This window comes from Varanus komodoensis, unplaced genomic scaffold (genome assembly GCF_004798865.1).
Source record: "Varanus komodoensis strain SLA01 unplaced genomic scaffold, ASM479886v1 scaffold9, whole genome shotgun sequence".
In the NCBI taxonomy this organism is placed as follows: domain Eukaryota; kingdom Metazoa; phylum Chordata; class Lepidosauria; order Squamata; family Varanidae; genus Varanus; species Varanus komodoensis.
The window spans coordinates 23,409,816-23,418,771 of record NW_025336598.1 but is presented as its reverse complement, the minus strand read 5'-3'; positions in this window follow the sequence as shown (position 1 = coordinate 23,418,771).

Sequence of the window (8,956 nt, the reverse complement as noted above, 5' to 3'; positions counted from 1 at the left end):
CCCAAGATGCTGGCTGAAAATAATCTGCACGCATTACATTGTTGAGTGTCCTCACCTTGCAGCAGCAGTGGAAGTCTCCTGAATGTGTGCATGTTAATGCTTCATCAGTAATGGCCCCTTTCAGCAATACAATGTTCTGTTTGCGTTTTTAAAATGCATGCACTTCAAACCTACAGTGTGAATTACAGGGCGAGGAGGCAATCCCATGACATTTGGAAAATTCCTCTTGGTAATATATAGTTTTTGCCCAGACTTACCTGTCAGATGATCATGTGGTTACCCGGTCAATGTGGTTTCCATGCTCCCTGCACCATCCCCCTGCATCTTGGCCGCCCCCATGGGCAAAATCCCCTTCCTTACACCATTGCTGCTTATGGGCCTCAGCAGCCTCATCCTGACTGGTCTGCTGAGGTTCTCAGGCAGTTTCTCCCTTTCCCTTTCCTGAGTGTACCTGCAACTATATAACATTTCCTAGTCACTCCAGGCCCCAAAGGAATTTTAATTCAGTCTCTCAGCCCAAGCCAGAGGCTGGTGGACTTTCTGGAAAGCCATATGGGCTGCTTCCTGCAGCAAGTGCCAAAGTAGGAAAGTAGATGGTAGGGCTTTCCAGAACACCTATTTCAAGTGGCAGAGGTCGTGGGCCCTCCTGACAGGGCTGTATGGTCATACACAATTCCTGCTCTGCCACTGGAGGTAGGAGAGCCACCCTACTTCATGGGAAATTTCCTGTTTAGTCTCTAGGGACAGCCTCTTCCTATCATGTACAAGGCTTAGCTTTGAAGCCAAAAAGAAAAAATCAAAACTAACATATCTCTTTGTAAGCAAATCTGGCAGCATAGATGTTAATCAGAATGTAATTAGAAGCTGCAGGAGGCTGTACTAGAACAATCTGGGGCTGTTGGCACCTAATAAGATCCCAAAGCCAGATGTCAAAGCACAAAAATGCAGTATCTTAATGATGCATCTATGAAAAGAGGAATCTTAATGCTGTTAAACTGGAGTTGGAAACACTGGAAAAATAAACTGTCATCGTTGTTGTGTATATGAGCCTAGGAGAACTGGGCTTCTGTACCTAGAAGAGAGGGAGGGGTTTCCACAGGTGCAGCTTCTGCCAACTGCCAAAATCCCCCCTTCAACATAACTATTGATGGTCTGGGAGGCTTACCACAGTACTTGGAAAGATAGAAAGTTCACACCCTCAGTCTCCAAACTGGGGCACCTTGAAGATGTGCAAGGTTGCCAACATTTCTATCAGCCCTTGCTCTTATGTCTTGAAGAGCAGGCTCAGGTGCAAATATTAGTAGGTGACCGTAGCCTTCACTCCCCACATTTGGTGAATCTGTTAGGGGATTGCTCCAGCCTGTCACCAGCCACTTGTGCTGTGCTTCTGGAGGCCAAATATAGGGTTTCACCCTGACCATAGTCAAGGTGTTCCATAGAATGCAGGAGCACTAGAGATGGAAAGATGTCCATGCATAGGCACTCTTTTATATTTTCCCTGAATGTGCAGTCGCTATATGCACATCAGGACGCCATGGCTGGATTGCGTGGTTAGCCAGCACATCAGCACTGGTGGTACTGCTCCTGGACATGAGCCCACTCGCCCCTTATATGTTCATTGCACATGTGGACAGGAGAAGGTTTCTGAAAAGGCCTAATGTTCGTCTCTTTGAGATGCAAGACTTCCTCTACTCGTTTCTGCTGATTAGCTAGCAGTTGATTGGCATCAGTTGCCCCTTTCCCCTCACCTGAATGATGGCCTATATAACATATAGATTATGTAAGGCTGTGGTAGTGTGTCCATTCTCAATGTGCAGGTTCCCACATAAGCCAACCGTAGGCTGACATTTCTTGCCATCATGTGTGCAGACTTAATCAACCAATTTTGTCTGAGGAGACAGAAGCAGATGCTGCCTAAAAGAAAAAGGCAGCACAAAAAGCAGGGAGGGGTGATTGCCCTGTTAGTTACCCCAACAAGTATTACATAGCAACTTGCACAACGACATTTTAAATGAAACTCCTTCAATTGAACAGAATCTAACTGAAAATTTAACCCTAACATGAAAATATAAATTAGGGATATACAAATTTACTTTCTGCAAGCAAATTCAAACAGGGTAATTTGGCAGTTCCTAAGTCCAAAGATTCCTCATTAGCTCTACTTTTTTCTATAGTACTTGAGTTGCAGTACATCTGAGTTGCTAGCCAGATCAAGTCACAGCAAGATTTCACCTAAAATTTCATCTTTACTAAAACCTTAGGAACCATCATTTGAGGTACAGCTCAATGGTACTAAAATGCTTGTTCAGTTGTTTTTGGCTCTAGTTTAAGAAATAACCATTTAATATGAAGAGCATTTGTCACATGGACTTCAGAGAATCTTCAGAAATTAGAGTGGTCAGTCACTGCTTTCTTCTCAGTTTGTGGGTGATGTGTCTGAAGACTCTAAATCTAGATTGCATCCTTTTAGTTCTTCTGTGTCACATATCAAACCGTCTAATTCCAACTGCAGTGCAGTTGGCATTATAGTTCACATAGTTGCACAAAAGTCTATGAGAATTTCATGAAGAGTAAAAGACAAATATTAAAAGGATCTGCCCACAAAGCAACCCTCCATTGAACACTGTGCACGTGCAGAATCTCATACTGTAAACTGGAAAAGAACATCTGGCGGAAGCAATGCTCAGTTTGCAATGCAGGCATGCATTACAGTTTGGGCAAATGCCTATTCAAAATGGGTGACATCACTATTCAGCAACTCTGGGTTAGAGACGTCTATTTAAATAGACTATTTTATTGCAATCAGTTGACTCCAAGAACAATAGTCCTCTTCACTCATTTAGTGCCTATGTCTACTGAACCTGGGGGGGGTGGCTCTACCTTCTAGATGCTGTGTGCTGTCCCCACCCTTTGCTGACATGTGATCAGTGCCAGTCTGAAGGAAGCTTGGCCTACATACATATGGAACCACAAGCGTGGGTTCTCTCTGTAGGGAGTGAGCCTTGATCAGCCGGGTTTCTGTCCCAGTGGAGAAGCTCTATGCACATACATGTACAGGCCCCAATTAACATTGACCATTCATCAGCCAGGGGTGTGGCAAATGTACATGCTGGTTTTTAGGATGCGGGGCTACCTCTCATATTCTAGAAAGCATATTTGTATGTTTAATTAAAGAGGGGTGGAGGCTTCCTGGTAGTAGTACTAGATGGCCCGTGAGGCCCCTTCTGACTCGCTCTGTTTCTATGTTTCTGTTTCTAGAACATGAGTCATATAGCTTCTTGGGATGAAAATTCACCTAGGCTTTTAAAAATATGCCTTCAAGTACAAGTAATGTGTAGTTGTTGTTGTTGTTGTTGTTGAGTCACATTATTCAATAATGTCTTCTCTATTCACTATGGTTCCTTATGGTAAGTGAATATTTATGGGTTGTGCCACTTGCTGCTCAGGGCTGGCCCCAGACCTGTTACTGCTTGAGGACAAGGGCATCCTGCACTCTCGCATCCACATGCCGTGTGCGAAAACCAACCAGACAGGCAAATTAACCTTATTTCATTGCTGGTGACCAGCAGTGCCTCCTTCCACTTCACCTGAGAGCAGCAAGCTAGCTTAGGGGGTGCACAGCATGTACAGCATATATTCCAGGCCACTCAGCATTTGCTACCAGAGACTTTTAGAATAATAAATTAATAACTGACACCATCCTAGAAGTAATTATGAACCACCCTTCTTATTTGTACAGTCTCAAGACTGTACCATTAAAAGTATAGAACATGGTTATGGAAAGAATTCTTCCAGCTACTCATTTGCCATTAACCTCCCAATGCCCCAGCATAAGATCCCCCAAAAATGGAACACCCCCCTCTTTTCCTTTTAGTACGTTCTGCTATTTTAGTAGCTTTATTTTTTCAGACAGTCTCTTAATTTGCCCTCATTTTGAGTGAGGATATTTACAAAGGTTATAATAACTACTTCTATACTCCTCCAAATATCCAAGCATTTCAATATTCAGTGCTCCTAGAAAATGCTAACGTATATACACAGAGAAACAATTGGTAGCTTTTTTAGTGTAACAGCACACAGTGTACTGTTTTATATGCTGTCATTTAAATTAGGCCATCCTCTTAGAATGGGGTTATAGCTGAATTCACATCTGGAATTTATATCCAACAGCTTGGCATGAGCCTCACAGCCCACTTCTTAAATCCACCAATAAGACCGCATGGCTACAAAGTTCTTCAAATAAGTGACATGCTTTGCTGTTCCATAGTTTTGCTGAAATGCCAAATCTCTTGCAGGGATAGAAAATTTAATTTGTTTTTTAAAGTGTCACAAGTCCGACAGACGAAACACATTAGAGAAAAGAATGTCTTGGAGGATGTCAGTTTAAATTGTGTAAAACTTGTCCTCTGTATGTGTGAGACTAAACTGAAATCCACTTAAGGACAAAGAAAATGACTGCTTTTTGCACAAGACAACAAGTCATCATAGTTGCTTGAGGGGAACAAACCACATGACAACCCATGGGTTACTTTAGGGGCTGTTGTACTCATGATGAGTTGTCATCTCATCCACACCTGGGTGACTACTCTACACTAGGAACTGGCCACAGGGCCACTTGGCAAGAATGGCAAAATCACTTGCTGCACTTGCCATGTGGCTTCTGGGCAACCACCACTGCCAGTCATCCTCAAAATGCCCAAGTGGTTCTTGCAGGCATCTGGCACTAGTTTTCGCCCATACCTGTGTGATCTGTGATACTGAGCAGTCTTCTAGCATGCTGCAGCTTCTTTTCCATCTAAACTTTCCCCCCTTCGGACTGCAACACCTGACTGTCAATTCAGTTCTCATATCCTCATTCAACAAGTACAGACCATCCCTTCAGAGTGCCCCAGCAGCACCTTGGAAGGGATGTCTGTTCTTGTCAAGCTATTTTATCCCATCACCACCATCATTATCTACACTTGTGCAGTTGCAGATGCTTGTGGCTTCATGGGTATGGGAACAGGGAGCCTTGAATGGGCAATGTGCAGGGACATGCCTGTTGGAAAACCCCCCCAAGAGCTCAACAGGACTGTAAAGAAGCCCGGAAGAGCCCAACAGGGTCCTTAGCCAGTCATTCCCAAGAAACCAAGAGTGCTTGGGAACCGAGAAGACTGAGTTTGTTTCATTTGTGGTGGTAGCAGCTGGTTCCATTTGGCTTGACTGCGTCAGGCCTTTCTCCCATAGCTGGGATCCTATGAGAAGTAAGTTCACCTAGAGAAAAAAAGAAGCAACTGGAGCAGTAGGGGAGCAAATGAGGTCAAGGAATCAGTTATTCCATCCTGCCTGTGCATTGTGCACTTCACTCCTCCCATTCCTTTATACAAAATTGCACTGAGTTGTATTTTTAAAGATTTTGGGATACCTCCATACATCACTGCTTCAGTATAGCAGCTTTAATCCCTGCAAATTGCAGGATTCTAAAAGTACATTGTTCCTTCACCTGGTTCTCAGTAATTGCAGAGACTCTTGCCTCCTTTAGATAAGGGACCAAAGCCCAAGGGATGGCAAGCACATCCTGTGTAATATATACTATTAACCAAGAATAGTTCGACTGTGTTGGTGGTGGCAAGAATAGGAAACATCTGATATGCGTGTGACTTCCATGCACATAGATATTTTTGTTAACTTATAGCTCCTACGTATTTTTAAATGAAGCCCAGGCCCTAAACTTTGAAATGAGTTCATCTTGAACCTGTTATGCTTGTTAGGCAAGCCTTATTTTCCCTCATCAAAAGCCACTACCATCTTTTCCACAAACTTTCCCTTGATTGCCTATTGCACATTATGAATATTTTAAACCTGTGCTACTAATTTAACACATATGGGGAAGAGGCTGTGTTGTGTCTTTTGTCCTATGAAAGACACCATAATATAACCCTGAACATGGTTGCATTGTATTTCTGGTAGGTTAGCACAAACTGCAGTGGGGAGCCCAAGAGATCTGAAAAGGTCCATGGGCACTGTGTTTGAAAGCTATAATGTAAATGTTTTATTTAAGAAATGATTTTTAAGAGGGCATGGCTAAAATCAGAGGCACTTGTATTGTTCCTTCATGCTAGCCATCCCCAACTTGGTGTTCACCAAATGTCTTGGAATGCAACTTCCAGCATGTCCTAAGGTACATGCTGGAAGTTGTAGTCCAACACATCTTGTGGAGAAGGCAGTTTTATACTGTTATATTGAGAAATATATAGCCTCCCTCTTTACTCACACTAATTTCAGACTCCACCTTAAGCTTAAAGAGGAAAGGAACTGATGTGAAATCATTTAGAATACTGTGTGCAGTTCCAGTAACCACACCTAAAAAAGTTACCATAGAGTTAGGAAAAGTGTATAAGAAATGAACAAGAGAAAATAACATTATAAATAACCCTCTCTCATAATGTTAGATCCTGGGGCCATCTCATGAAGATGGGAGATTCAGGACAAATCAAAGAAACTACTTCTTCATATAGCATATAGGTGAGTTATGGAATTTACTTCCATAAAACAGTGAACAGCAACACTGTCATTATAAAATATAATTAAATACTGAAAAGTCAGTCAGTGCCAAATTGAAGATAGACTGCTCCTCAACTAACTTGCTCTGACAGATAGACCCAAGACCTAATCAAAAGGTCTGGCTGATCTCAAATCTCAGGCAGGATGCTATAAGGACAGGAGCGCTTTAGGTAACCAAATCATTTAGGGCAATATTCATCGAAACTAAATCCTGGAATTTGTGCATTAAATTATTCAGTCAATCACATTGTAGTTACCCTACCCCAAATATTCTGAAAACAAAATTGAGAAGCATCTCCTAAAACATCTGGTGGTGTACTGAATGTTTGTTTGTTTGTTTGTTTTGCCTAAAATGACCCTGATGTTGGGGTCTTCTTTATTTTCTAAGCATAAAACAACATTCTGTCTTAATGCAAGTCACATTCCCCATGAAACACACATCAGTATGGAATAAGAGCATTAGAGATAAAAGTATTCAATATGATGATAACAAAAGCACCTTGATCTTAGGCTATTCAATTTATAAGAGCCAAAGATGAATTTTTAGGTATGGCCAAGGGCTTGTAAACACACACTGGGATTTTAAAAAAAATATTGCAAATTGTAGCAGACTCTCATATTGTGTCACCTAAGATTTTTAAAATTGTTCTAATTTTTAAAAGCAATTTTTGCACAAGGGTACTGCTGAAGAAAAAAAGTGGAAAATCCTCTCAGGCACATGAAACAACTCTCTCAGTTTGTGCCTTCCTGGCCATTATGGAAAGAGAAATAAATAATTCCACTTTGGCCTGATTAACTGTAGCAGTGATCTGCAGTTTGGAAAAAGTGGATGAAGATAGTATATTTGTGTGCCCTTATTTCAATCCAAAAGTGTTCCTTATAGCATGGGCGCAGAGTTTGTTTCACTACAAGGGTCAAATTCCATTTTGGAGAAATTTTGAGGTCAGATTCCAGTGATGGGTGGGTGCCAAAAACAGGTGGAGACAAAAAAGCCAGCATATTTTAGGTTAAAGCTCCTACTGCTAATAACTACGTCTTAATAGGAAAAAAAAACAACTTTTTAGAATGGAGGCAGGGGCTACACAAAAGCCAGAAGTCCACCAAATGCATCGTGCTGGGGAAAGGGGATGTGGCCATTTGGGAAACCCCAGAAGGTTGAATTGCCAGAGGTGATCGATTTGGTTCCAGGTCCTGAGGTTTTGCACTCCTGCCGTACAGAAATCAATACAGAACATTCTTCATGCTTATTCCCCCCCCCCCAAAACGTTCCAAATACAGCTGTTTATTGAACTGTCCTAGAGATATTTGCCATTGTGGTTATTTTCCAGCTAATAAGACTGCAAGCATGAAGCTACAAGATGGTTTTCACAAGACTTTGAAAGCATTTCTTAATTAAATATCATGCTTGTTTGACAGGTAACTTAGCTATTTCCCCATTCTAGGCAACAAGGCAAGGAATTCTGGAGCTTAGTTTTCCAGCAAGAATGCAGCAAATATGTTCCTCGGTACCCAATTATATGCAAAAGCTTTTTTCCCTCTAAGCAGTCTGAGGGGTAAATTTAATCTTGAGGTAATCAAAGCATGGATAACTAATTTCAGGGTCTGGCAGAGCCAGAAATGAATGTAGTTCCACCATTGTACCTTTAACTGCTTAAAAAATGTTCAAATTACAAATGGCATCTCTCATTCTTTCCAACCCCCTTTGCTACTCAAATTACCCCAAAATTCATTATTAGTAGAATACCTTTATTAGGCCAAGCCTTTTGCTTTGTGTAAAGCGAGACTGAATTAGAAACAAAATGAGTAAATGGAAGAGACCCATCCATGCTTCAACTGTGCCAAGCATTCTACATTATGTAATGCAACCTTTTGACCAGACTATTTGGCCTAGATATCAGTAAGCATCTTAAAGCAGGTCAAGGTTTGGAAATATTAAACAACATCAGAGGTCCAACAAATTAAAACTGTATTTACTGCCCATCTAAAGCAAAATAAGAAAGAACTTGATCTAACTGTCCTCAGAAAAGTGTGTTGTTGCCAAAATGCCTTATCCCAAGAACCCACAACCCCTCTATAGGTGGTAGGAGATGCAACAGGGACTCCAGTGAGGACTATAAATTATGAGCAGGCTCATATGGAAAAAGAGAATCATTCAGATATACTGGACCCAAATAGTTTAGGATGTTGTAGTCAAATGCAGCACTTTGGATCATACCCAGAAACAAACTGGAAGCTCGTAAAAGGGTTCTGATTTTGGTGTAATATGTTCTGCAAAGTGTATCAAATATTTGTGCCACTTTGTGCATTAGCTGTAGTTTCTGAACACTGTTCAAAGAGAGTCATGCATAAAGTGTGTTACAGTAATTTAGCTATGAGATAATTAAGGCATAAATTAATGTGGCCAGGCCTTCCT